This window comes from Hoplias malabaricus, chromosome 2, assembly GCF_029633855.1.
Source record: "Hoplias malabaricus isolate fHopMal1 chromosome 2, fHopMal1.hap1, whole genome shotgun sequence".
In the NCBI taxonomy this organism is placed as follows: domain Eukaryota; kingdom Metazoa; phylum Chordata; class Actinopteri; order Characiformes; family Erythrinidae; genus Hoplias; species Hoplias malabaricus.
The window spans coordinates 62,754,685-62,768,180 of record NC_089801.1 but is presented as its reverse complement, the minus strand read 5'-3'; the positions used below and the strand labels follow the sequence as shown (position 1 = coordinate 62,768,180).

The following is a 13,496-nucleotide window of genomic DNA, read 5'->3' as shown; positions in this document are numbered from 1 at the left end:
TATGTGTTTTCAGTCAACGAGTGTTGCAGCTAATAACGTGGCAGAGGATGACTCCTGTCCCCCTCTCCACTCAGAGACCCAGATGCATGATGCTACTCGTCCAAACAACATTTCTTCACTGGTAAAATGACGTTAATCACTTCTGATGTAATTCTACAGCCTGTCTTTGTCATGTTTTTGTTATTTTTGTTGTTTTTTAAGGCAGATAGAAAAAGGCAAGGAGCTTTTTGTGATGATATTTAGTGTGAATTATTACACTAGTCAGTTTACGGTATTGCACCTGGAAGGGTAAAGGTAGAGGAATGAGGAGGGCAGATTTTATCCTCCACTGAGGCTATTTTCTTGGTAAATTGTCACTCTATTCTGGACACTTACGTCGTCCCCACAACACACTTTCTTTCAATCAGTGTGTGAGTAGAATCTATGAGAGCTATAACACAGAATCGGTCCCCATAAGGTATCGTATTGATGTTTGAGACAGGTCCCCATAAGGAACCGTATTGTTGTGTGATGAAGGTCCCCACAAGGCCTGTTTTGTTCTCGAAGTGTGAATGCAGACAGAATTTGGCTTGACAGGACAATGTATTTTAATGATCATTTAAATTTTTGTCTCTGATGTCTGATCTACGTTGACAGGCAACTCATCTTAGATATGTTACATGACCAAGTGGTCAGTTTATTTGCATGTTATGCAGTATTGAGCTTGAATTGACCATGTGTTTCTTCTGTTTTTTGTATTTTAACATATTGTCCTTATGATATGTGTTTTCAGTCAACGAGTGTTGCAGCTAATAACGTGGCAGAGGATGACTCCTGTCCCTCTTTCCACTCAGAGACCCAGATGCATGATGCTACTCGTCCAAACAACATTTCTTCACTGGTAAAATGACGTTAATCACTTCTGATATAATTCTACAGCCTGTCTTTGTCATGTTTTTGTTATTTTTGTTGTTTTTTAAGGCAGATAGAAAAAGGCAAGGAGCTTTTTGCGATGATATTTAGTGTGAATTATTACACTAGTCAGTTTACGGTATTGCACCTGGAAGGGTAAAGGTAGAGGAATGAGGAGGGCAGATTTTATCCTCCACTGAGGCTATTTTCTTGGTAAATTGTCACTCTATTCTGGACACTTACGTCGTCCCCACAACACACTTTCATTCAATCAGTGTGCGAGTAGAATCTATGAGAGCTATAACACAGAATCGGTCCCCATAAGGTATCATATTGATGTGTGAGACAGGTCCCCATAAGGAACCGTATTGTTGTGTGATGAAGGTCCCCACAAGGCCTGTTTTGTTCTCGAAGTGTGAATGCAGGCAGTGACGTTACTGTTGCACACCCCGCCGCCTCCTGCTCACAAATAAAACTAGTCATCCTTTGCCTTCTCTCTGGTTATGTGGCCTAAAAAGCTTTCCATGAATCACCTGACCCAAGGCCTGGTCTTCCGCATTGTATTTGGCCAATCACATCCCTTAGATCTAATGAGCTCCTGGCTACCTGGACGGCCACTTTTGGATTCCACTTCCTTCCTGCTTTTATGATTTGCGCTGCTGCTTTTACCACTGCATCATTCAATCCTGACAAAATCATCTCACGACTCACCTTAGCACATTTAAATTCTTCAACTAAACTTGAGTGGTAGCTCCAGTACCCCTCTCCCATACCATGCCACGCTACTTAAACACTGCGGCATCCCTAGCCACTTGGCCACCTAATACGAAGCAGTAAGCCAAACTGCAGACACCACAATTTTAGCTTTCCTGTCAAACACTATGCATCACTGCTATTAACAGCCTTCAGCAGTTCAGCTTTTAGTCCCACAACTTGTCCTGTATCGTTTAGCGCTGCACTATATCATCTACCTAAACTCTTTGCTGGTCTCTTCGGTACTGTAGGCCTAACACTCAGTCCTTTGTGTCTAATCCAAAGCCACACTGACCTGTAGTCCTCTGTGTCTAATCCACAGCCAGACTGACTTGCACTCTTCTGTGTGTCTAATCCACAGCCATATTGGCCCACAGTCCTCTGTGTCTAATCCACAGCCAGACTGACATGCAGTCCTTCATGTCCAGCCCATAGCCACACTGACCCTCAGTCCTCTGTGTCTAATACACAGCCATACTGGCCCACAGTCATACTGACCTGTAGTCCTTCATATCTAATCCACAGCAAGACTGACCTGCAGTCCTTCGTATCTAATCCACAGCCATACTGACCTGCACTCTTCTGTGTGTCTAATCCACAGCCATAGTGCCCCACACGCCTCTATGTCGAATCCACAGCCAGACTGACCTGCAGTCCTTCCTGTCCAGCCCATAGCCACACTGACCCTCAGTCCTCTGTGTCTAATCCACAGCCATACTGACCTGCACTCTTCTGTGTGCTTAATTCAAAACAGTACAGATTCTCTCTGGTCAGTGTCTAATCAACAGCCATACTGACCCATATTTCTCTGTTTCTAATTCACAGGTATACAGACATGCACTCCTGTGCCTAAATGTCAGCTGTGCTCACCTGCAGTCTTCCATGTGTTAATTCACAGGTATACTGATCCATATTTCTCTTTGCATTTGATCAACATTGATACTCCATATTTTTTGCCATCTCTTATTCAACCATTATATCCAGCCACCAGTCTACAGTCTGTATATAGTCTCATATCTCTACACCTACTTGCAATTACAATTCTGATCTGACCTCTTTCAGGTACTGAATGCCTCTTGGAAGAAGAAAACACTTTGGCAACAGACAGATGTACAGATAGCAGAAAGGACATTCTGTTCATCTCATCTTGTATTGTACCATCAAACTCTGAGAAGTGTTTATGGGCTGAACATGACGCTCTTAAAAACCGAGGCTGGCAGAACCGGAAATTCTACCTTCATAATTCAATTACAGTCTACAAAAGGAAATTTCAGAATAAATAGTGTGAAGATCACGAAGTATCTGGTATGGCATTTATTTGTTTACATACACATCACAGGAACGCACACTGCACATGGCTGAAAAGTCTACTGAATGTAGTTCTTCATTTCCTAACTTTTAAAAAGCATTTGGATTTTACTTCAAATTGTTTTTAATAATAATTAAAATACCATGCATTTAAATGTAGCACTTTTTTTTTTGCTGTTTGTTGTAAGAAGAATATCCTTTTATTTTTGCCAGGCACATAGTTTAATTGTTGCTTCCAAATTTGAATTGAAAATTTGAAAATTAAAAGGTGAATTCTGCTATTTAAATGTGAGTTTAATGTGCTGAAGTTAAATTAGTTGGTAGTAGTTTTATTGTAGTGTTAAGTGTCATGTGAGTAATGGTTAAAATCTGGTTAAAAATATTAAATTTCAGAAAGAATTGTTCTCACAGTAGAAAATAAAAGGTTTGCACATGGTGGAAACAATTTAGACAGTAATTCACTACTCTTTCAATGATTTATCTTTCAATATTATCTTTAATAAATGTATTCCTATTAAATCAATATTAATCAAAGCAAATTCTGCAATGTGATTAAGATGATTACATAAGTGATGCATTCTATCACTAGCACCATTTGCTGACTTCATGCTACATTTCTACAAATGACCAACTAAGCAACAATAAACTTAAGACATGTAACTACAAACTACAAATTTTCTTTCAATTTACAATTTTTTAATATTAAATATTTTAAAAAATGCTTTCTGATGCATTTGATATTTGAACAATGCATTATTCTTAGCATTTGCTATCTTAAAGCATGTGATTTTTCATTAATAACATTTTGTTACAAGGTCCCCACAAATCAAATGGAAATCTGTGTGAATTATGCAAATAATATGTATATGAGGTCCCCATCAGTTATGTTGACTTGATATTTTTGAGGTCCCCATTTAGCACGATCAGAACAGATCAGAACAGATACTTCAACTTTTCTGAAGTTTAAAGATGTGTATATGCTCACAAAGCTATAGTTAGTGTACCTGATTTTTTTCATACCCCTAGGACCTTTAGAAAGGGTGGTCCCCACAAGTGATGTTCAAAAAGCTGGTCCCCATCAACCATGGAAACCAGTATGTGTGTGTGAGAGAGAGAGAGAGAGAGAGAGAGAGATATGTCTGTGCTGGATCAAAATGGCAGTATCTAACTGCTCTGAGACAGGAGGAGCCCAAAATTAATTTCTGTCACATCCTCAGCACTAATCTCATTGACCTTATCTGTAGAAAATCAGTCCTCTGTTTCCCCCTGTTTCCATTTACTAAATACTCCCTCAAATTGTTATGTAAAATAAAAGTTAAAATAGTTAAAATAATGTGGTTGATAAATTTTCAGAATACCCCCTCCTCAATCAGAACAGTCCATATATGGAAACAAAATTGCAAAAAAAATATAGCTTGTTTGCATTTATTGGGCTTGTGACATCACAATCATGAAAAGATTTAGTCAAGTTATTTCTGCGCTGTTTGAGTAGATGTGGGAACAGGATGAAACTTTGTGCTGTCAGGAAGTTAATGTGAATGTTTGCTCTTTATTCTTCAGTGGGGTTTTGAGTAGGACAGCACATCAGAACAGAGGTCATTTACATATTAAAATCACAGTAAGAAAAGAACCTGCTTATTTTTATGACATTTGAACATTGTAAAAATGATGAAATAGAAATGAATTATTGCTGTTCTAATGTTATGACATTATATATATGACAGAGAGGACTGTCCCCCATGCCCCCTGTTTATGCTGTGTTTTGTTTTGTTATGTTTTTTGAGCTCTGACAGACCTGAACTAATCAGTGCATTACCAAGCCCTGAGTTGAAGTGGGTGTCTTACAGCAGGGAAAAGACTCCATCTTGTCTGGTAGATAAAGATGCGCTGCCGTTACATTACATTGTGCACCATCTCTCTCTCTCTCTCTCTCTCTCTTTCTCTCTTTTCTAATTTTCTTGATTTTCTTTTCTTCTATTCTTTTCTCTTTCTTTATGAGAGTATAGTAAGGTTGTTGGTGCTGAACTCTTTTTGACCGGTGGTGAGGGGTTTGAAGCTGGCGTTATGGCCTCTGAGGCCGGCGTGGAGACGCTGTCTCTCCGCCATGGTGTCAGGTGTGTCCCGGAGAGCGGGGTGGAGGAAGTTCTGTTAGGGGTCGGAGAGCAGGTAGGATGTGAGAACATTTACTCGGCTTCTCGCATGAACAGAGCTGTCGTGGTGTTTTTGGTGAAGGAGAGCTGTGTGAGCAGGCTGATCGAGTCGGGGATCCGGGTGAGAGGAGTGCTAGTGCAGGTCAGCCCTCTGCGTGCACCTGCCTCCCGCGTTGTTGTGGAATCTGCACTGGACTTACGTCTGATGGAGTAACAGAGTGATTGAGTAACAGAGTGGGGACTCGGGCTCTTTGAACTGGATGAGAGACTGAAGTGTTCGAATCTAAAGGACATTATGTATTTTCTGTTCAGTATGTTTGATCATGTGGTGTGCTGATCAACTACTGTGATGGTTTGGTGATGGAGAGCGTGTGTGAGAGTGTGTGTGTGCATTGTTTTTCTTACATGGACTCTGGGATTTTAAGAGGGTTTTTGGGTGGAGTAGAGTTAGGGTTTAGAAAGGCACCAACTCCTCCTGATAGAAAGGGCAGTTCTTTCCTCCCAGAGCTGTGGAGAACAGAACCTCAGACTGTGAAGAAACATCTGAAGAACTCAGGTCTCAAAACCCCCGGAAAGCTGTCACCGCTTCTATTGCAGAGCAATGCTGGAAAGCCATCTGCTACCGGAGACGGCAGCTTTACTTCTGAACCTAGGACAAAATTCCCTCAGCTGAGTGTGGTAGGGCATGGATGTGCTGCAACTAGAGACACTTCTCTTCAGCTGAGAAGACAGAGCAGCACCTTCCCGACCAATGTGGCTGTGTTGAAGAGGGATCAGACACAGAGGACCAAATTTACACCATCTGTCTCTTCCCTGGTTGTAGCTCCTGTGCCCAGAGCGCCAGTGAGCTCATTGGACAATGGGATCGATAAGGTGCAGGAAAGGTCTGCACTGTCCAACAGAGGGACAAGAGAACTTCACTTGAATCTCTGAACGTAAACTATACTCAGCCGAGCCCACCTGCCGGACCAAAACCAGAGAGGAAGACCTCAAAAAGGAGATGTGGAACAAGACTTAAACTCAAACATGACGCCCCAGCAAAAGAACCTGTTGAGAACTCAGCTCAGAAGAGTGAAGATGCTCCGGGTGTTGCTCCAGTAGTGTTTGAGATGACGTTGCCTGAATCCCTGCAGATGGGCCACAGAAGGAAGCTCTGTTGCAGGTCAATGGCGGAGCGCTGTGGGATGCTCGGTGTCAACTTGCAATTATTTCAAACACCGATGCCCCCTCTGCGTGTGTCAAGCTCTCCAGCACTGTCCGAGGTGGAGGAGGATGAGGAAGACTACTGCATAGACCAAACAATGTTTTAAGCTACAACATGGCACCAGTTTTCTTTTTACAAGCTAATTCAATAAATAAAATAAAATCAATACACTGCATTCTGGATCTTCTTTTATTTAGTTTTTGGGACGTTTAAGGATTATTATTATTGGTGGTAATAGCATTAACTGCATTGTTGTTATTTTTCTTCTTGTTATTATTAATAACTTCATAAAATATGCTGGTCTGGATCCTACCTGGTAACACTGCCACAAATTCACTCTGGACAAGACGCCAGTCCATTGCAAGCTTCATGAAATATGGGATGTAAAAAGCACCAGATATAAAATGTACTGTCATGGCTGGAAACACTTCTGTATAAATACATCTATAAATACTTATTTCCTGACTATATCGTACATATCTTCATTTCTTGCAGAACAACACATCAGGAGATGTTCTACTTTTCCCTGTAAATCCTTTGAGTTTCAGCACATTTTTATCTCTGTAGTTTAATAATAAAAACCTCAAAATCCTATTCACAGCAGTGGAACTTTAAGCTTTCAACAACAGCAGAATAAAAACTGTGGATAACAGGCATTATAGAAGTGTGTAAGTAGTTTTTTTTAGTTGAATGGAAGATGTCCAGTAGTTCAGATCAGGATAAACAGTGATTACATATTAAATGTGTGTTCTCTCTGCAGCATGTGGACTTATATTATAGAACACCAGCAAAGCATGTTATTTGACCTGTTATTTGGCATAGGACCCAACATTGCTTCAAAAATGCTTTACACAAGGACAGTTTTGTGAACCTGAGGGTAGAGAGCACCCGGATGCACTATGGGACGAAGGCAAGCATGTCTGTGTGACACACTGGACAATGTTGTGCTGGGAAAACTTTGGGACATGGTATTCATGTGGAAGTTACTTTGATACGTACCGCCAACCTAAACGTTGTTGAATACCAGGCACACTCCTTCCTGTCAGTAGCCTTCCTTAATGGCAGTGGCTTTATTGACAGCAGGACACTGCTCCCTGCTGCAGCACAAACATTGCTAAGGAATGGTTTGAGGAAAATGACAGAGTTCACGGCACTGACTTAGCCTCTGAATTCCCCAGATCACAATTCACTTGAGTGTCTGTGTGGGTTGTGCCTGAGAGTCTGTATTTTTGTACATTAAGTTTGTGGTGTGTTAAGGTTGAAGAGTGTGTGTGTGTGTTTCTAAAGATATCCAGCATAGACAACAGAAAGTAAACTGAAAGGAGAAAAGATCTTTTCACCAGCAATGGCTTTATTTAAACAGTACCTTTCATATGCTGCAGTTCAGCAAGTACCTGCTCAGAAAAATATATAACTCAGTGTATTAACACTATCATCATAAAAGAAATCAAACTTAAAAATGAAATAAAGGATAAGAGCAAACCAACAAGTAAAGACATAGTATTCATTTAAAGCAGTGGTTCCCAAAGTGGGGGCGTGGAGTGACTGCAGGGGGAGGTGCAGCGAGGCAAATGAAAAACCAAAGGGGAAACAAGTAAATATGACGAGGCATATCTCAGAAGAGATGAAGGGGTTAATAGTGTCATTTTTTTGGAACAGCCAAGGTGCAGGTTTTTGGCTTTTTTCTCTCAGGAACCTGTTTTATATTTAATTTTTAGTGCAGGGAAGCAATTAGGAACAAATATGTTTAACAACGACTGTTAAGCACAAGCACTATATTTCTGTTCTTTTCTACAGTTGCAGTGGTGTATGAAAGTATAAGTAAATTCCAGTGGAGCTTGGAAGTAAAAAATATGTAAATGTGTCAATGTTCTTCCTTCAGTTTGTTCTTGGTGAGTCGGTGATGATCTGAAACTGATGTTAAACTGACCGTTGTGTTGATTGTTGAATGCCATTATTTTTTAACAATCTGAAAGAAAAACACCACACACACGCGCACACACACAAAATTTGATACAAGATCAAAGAAAACACACACGTCCCAATAGAATCTCCACAGAAGAGGAAGGTGAAGTTGATCAGATGGTGGGGAAGGAGACTCCACAGTGGAGACTCTGCTGTGTCTTAAAGAGCTACTAAACAGTCCTCAGTAGAAGAGGATTGACTCACTGCTAGAGTGTCGTACTCAGGGACTGAGGATCCAGAGCTGTGTATGAATCATCAGAAGGACTGGAATGGACAGTCTGTTTGAGGGAGAGACAGAATGAAGCAGAGGAGGAGACATGAAGACGTTTGAGGTGTGTAGGAGTTCTTCATGAATCTGAATGTCTGAGTGAAGTGTGTTTCTGAAGAGACTCTTACTGCGAGTGTGTGGTACACATCATCAGAGGACCTGGACATGGGGTGGAGAGCTGTGTATGTGTCGTCCTTGGTGTTAGGGTCAAAGTTCTTGAAAGAAGAGGGTTAGAGAGAATAAGCAATTTGATGACTAACATTGTTTCAAATTGTCTAAGAATGTTTTTTATTGTGGCCACTCAGTTTTAACTTGCAGTGTTCCCAACTCCTGATGAAATTCTTCTCATGCTTGTATTGGATTGTTAACTGGTGCATCAGGACACATCACATCTGTAGTTTCAATGATAATGAGTCGTGATACATCTGATGCATTCCACCCTGCTTAGCTGTATCTTACAAACCCCCATTCAGATGTTGAACAAAATATAAATAAAAATAGAATGCAATGATATGCAAATGATAGAAATATCTGAGAAGGCACCGTTAATGCTAAATGATATAAACGGTTTTTGGAGCAATATGTTTCCAACCGGACAATGTCTGTTCTTTGGGAAAGAATAAGCAAGGGAAGGTCAGTCCATTCAAGTCCAGTCAGACAAGACCAGTCCATATTCTGCATGGATTATGGCAGCATGGCTCCTTAATTAAAATAGATCAAACATGGCTCCTTAACTAAAATAGATCAAACCGGTCACAAAAAGAAAATAATTGGTGCATTATGAAATGAATAACACAATTATTGAGAACGCAAACTGTTGAGCAACTGAAATCCTATAACATTTTACATTTGAAATTACAACAAATTTTTGCCTCAGTTTTAAATATTTACAGAGCATTGATAAAACGAGAGGTGATTCAACACAGTTGCCCCTGTCCCAACTTTTTGGGAAGATGTTATTGGCATCAAATTTTTTTCAAGATCAATAAACATTCTCAGAATCAACATTAGAAATGTTGTCATTGTGCTATTTTCTGTTAATTACCGGGTTTAAATAATTTGTACATCATTGCATTTTGAACAGTGTCACAACTGTTTGGAAAAGGGGTTTGTATATCAATGTCCTTTCAGAGGAAATTACATAAGAAATCAAATCTTAAGTGTTCACTCAAAGCACTTTCAAATCAGCTGGAGTGAAAAGCTATGCATTGTGCCAGTGTCTTGTGATCAGTTCACCCAAGATGCATGATAATTTAAAAAGAAAGAAAGGCCTAAGCTTCTCCACAAGTTTTACATAAACAGGTGGAGATGTGTAATGACTCCAGCTGCTAGAGCTCCTCTCCACTGCAGAGTGGAGTGTTTACTCTGCTCTAACCCACTACATCAGCTCAACAGGTGAGAAACAAGCCCCTCTGGAGTTTAATCAGATCAGTTCCAGCAGCAGAAACACAGCACTGTGCAGCTTCAGTCCAAAAGCAGTCTTTATACACCTCACCTGGTAGATATTATCATGATCCTCTACCACACTGTTCTTCACGCTCTTCCTCCTCTTGCTGTTAGAAAAGAGTGAGTGATGTATCAGCGTGATTCATTAGTGATTAAACATTATAATGTTAGAAATGCTATTGTTTATATATCAGTCTGTGTTAATGTTGTTGTTACCTTTCCATAGTTTTGCTACATAAAGGTACACAGAAAGAATGAATCTAAATGTATCAGAACACACACACTCAGAGAAATATATGTTCTTACAACATCATGAAAACAACAGCAGTGATCACTGCAACTCCACAGACTCCAGCACCAACCCCCACATACAGGATCAGGGACTTTCCACCTGAGAGACACATGAACAGAGACCAGAACAAATGTTTTATACGTTCTACCAAAAGCCACCAAACTGTCAGTAAATATTTAAAAATAAAGACATGATACATTTTGTCAAATACCTTTAATATTGACATGGACTGCAGCTGATTTTTTAGACCCATGTTCATTCTGAGTGAAACAGTAGTACCATCCACTGCTTCTGGTGTTCAGTGTAAAGCTGTAATTCCTTCCAGATCCTACAGGTGAGGTTTCACCTTCTTTAAACCAGGTGTAGTTCTGCACAGGTGGATTAGCATCACTGCTGCAGGTCAAAGTCACTGAACTGTCCTCCACTGTTTCACCAGAGGGACGGATGGATACTGAGACACTTTGTGGGCCATCTAGAGGTAGAAACATAATTGACATTTTCAATTAATATCTAAGACAGGAGTGCACATCTCCAGTCCTGGAGGGCTGCTTTCCAGCATGGTGTGGTGATTTTCCTGCTCACACACACCTGATTAAACTGATGTGTTAATTGTCAGGTTTAGTGGGTGTGTTTAATCAAAGGGGAATCACCAAACTATGCTGTGCACCAGCCCTCCAGGGTCTAGGATCTAAGACCCACATTCACATTTAATTGCACATACATTTGAATAGTTCAGCTTTTCATCTAAATGACTCTGTATTGAGTATTGCCCTAAAAAATTTTTAAGGAGTTATGAATAAATGATGATCCTGATGCTACTGTGTCACCTATAAGAACCAATATTCAAATAAATCAATATATTTATTCAAATATAATGATCACAAACATTGGGATTAGTTTCACCCAACACCAATAATAATTATTAAGAATAAGTGAAGGAGTAGGTACCTACATCTGACATTCAGAGTGACCTCAGGAGAGTTCAGACCCTGTACAGCACAGTGATACCTGCCCTTATCCTCCCTGCTGACCGACTGCAGGTGGAGCTGGTCAGTTCTGGAGGATAAACCATGTCCATTTTTGTACCAGGTGAATGTTGGACTGTCAGTCAGACTGCAGGAGGTTTTACATGTGAGAGTGACATTATCTCTATCTGTCACTGCCTCAGGAACCTCCACCTGCAGAACTAGGAAATCAATACAGAACACACTGACACTGTGGAGAACACCTGCTGAATGGATGAGTCTGTCACATTATAACCATCACATCACATTTGTAAAAATAATGTTCCTTAAAACCTTCAGAATATATTTAGCTCATTCAGATCCTTAACATTTAATCACTGAAAACCTAATACGGTTGAAGAAACGTACCATAAAATATTTTAAATGAGTCCGAGTCTTAGACATTAGTCTTGCAGCTCCAATGTGAAACTAAAGAAGAAAACTTCAGGCACTAAATATATTTTGCCACTAAGAAACTTCCCTTTGCGTTAAAAAAAAATTCAGTCAACTGTTCCTTTAATAATAAAAACTTGCATTGTTTCCTGTCAGAAGAAGCACACACTTTTAACAGGTGGCTCTGAACTAGTGTCTGATCTAGAATCAGATTAAAATCCCTCTGTGATCAGTCCTAGATCAGCACTTTCACTCTGAAATGTTTTGCGAGTTCTGCTCCTCCAGGACTAAACCGTGTTTTTCTCAGGTATGGTGTGAAGTCATCTTTTCCGCTAAATCCATTTCAGGCTCGTGGTGGCAACACAGCGAACAAAGAAGGCTATGCATCTCTGTCTCCAGCAACTTCCACCAGCTCCTCCTGGGGGATCCCTAAGCGTGCCTAGGTCAACTCCTCTCAATGTGAAGGAGCAAAGACTCTACTCCGAGCTCCTTCCTAATCACTTAGCTCCTCACCTCCTATGCCCTGCTTGTATCCATGATCTTGCTCTTTTAGTCATCACCCAGCGCTCGTGACTGATGTAGTTCTCTTACAGAACTGCTGGAGGAATCCTGTTCACCAGTGAATGAAGTACAGTGTCTTATTTCTGCTGATGGATCTTACCTGTGACAGAAAGATCAACTCCATCTAGACCTTGATACTTTCCTCCAGTGTGATCTGTTATAAATCTGAAGTAGTATTTACTCTGGTCCTTTTCTGTCACATCTCTCAGTCTGAGGGCACAGTTGTGTTGTTTATCTCCAGTGAACTGAACTCTGTCTCTGTACTCTGGGTCATTTAACAGATCAGGAGACTCTACTCCATTTACAGACAGGTCTTTGGTCCAGAAAGCTCTTTGAACTAAGAGACCATTTGGATATCTGTAAGTGCAGCCCATCGTCACTGTAGACCCCTTTAGAGCACAGATAGACTTAGGTCTGTAATTCACACTCCACCCACTCTGAGCAACACCTCCTGCAACACACACACAATACAGAAATGTGTACATTATTAACATATGGGTCTCGTTTGGGTACAGTAATAGTTCAGCACCACTGTTCCTCACACTGTAGAAAACTGTTAACCCTGAACACACAGTAAAACAGACCAGGGTCATATTCCTGATAATGATAAGATTTTACAGTAAGGATATTTCTAAAAAATGAGTTTAGGACGATAGCTGTTACACAATAACAGTTTCTGAGTTCAGTCTGATCCTGACTCCAGAGAGGAGCAGTGTTACAGAAGATAATGTGGATAAATACCTGCTAAATACATTAATGTAGAGATGATTGTAAATAACGTAGTGACTAAAATGCTGCTTTGTCAGGAACATTGTTTTTCTGAGAATAATGTAAATATTTTGAAAATAAAATTGTAGTTGTGTGAACAGTGGTAATATTTCCAGAGGAAGTTACTGTATGAACTAATAACAGTCTGATTAATAAATAACAGGTGCTGATGTGATCTACTGAACCTGAAGACAAGACCTGACACTGTAACAACAGTAAGTTTATTCTATAGTGTAGTTCACAGTGAGGCCTTGGTGAGCAATCACTGCAAGACTAAAAGATAGCGTCATAAAATCAGACGCTTTGTTCTAACGCCACATTTCTAACTGAAATTGCAGGGTTTAACTCAGACACAACTGAGGCCAGCTTTCCCTCTGTATTTATGTAAATGCACAGGAACAAATCTCCTCTTAAAAATGTAAACACCACCCTTTAAGACCTTACAATGTATTATTTTTCTTTCACAGACCCCTTACACATTTCCTTGCCACGT

At 40.2% G+C, this 13,496-nt stretch overlaps 1 pseudogene; it reads right to left on the bottom strand.

Moving 5' to 3' along the window:
• Positions 1 to 12,609, bottom strand: part of LOC136677793 (hemicentin-1-like) — a 122,405-nt pseudogene extending 109,796 nt beyond the window's left edge.
• Positions 12,610 to 13,496: the final 887 nt, after the last annotated feature.